Genomic DNA, 398 nt, shown 5'->3' on the forward strand with positions numbered 1-398 from the left:
CCGTCACAGGTTGCGCAAGTCCCAGGCAGAATCGGATTTCTTCACACGTTTTAAGGGACGCATTGGACTATTCTTTCCTTAATTATAAAGTTAGAGGGTTAATATTAATAAGTCTAATTACTTGGGGGTTAAAAGAGGTAACCTTAAGTTAATTAGTGGGTTTTATTGTCCTCTTTCACACTTAATTATATGTTAATTAGGGTAAAAGAAAGAGGGTTTTGAATAAAAACAAAACAGAAAGAACAAGAGAGAGGGAGAGTAACGCACGAGTAGAGAGAGGAGAAACGAAGAGGAATATCAAAGCTTGGAAATTTGCTTGTGGATTCCAATTTCTTCGGTGAAGGTAGGTTATGGTTTTTACGATATTCGTAGTGAACTCTTAATAGTGAATGATATGT

This window comes from Solanum pennellii, chromosome 10, assembly GCF_001406875.1.
Source record: "Solanum pennellii chromosome 10, SPENNV200".
Classification (NCBI taxonomy): Eukaryota; Viridiplantae; Streptophyta; class Magnoliopsida; order Solanales; family Solanaceae; genus Solanum; species Solanum pennellii.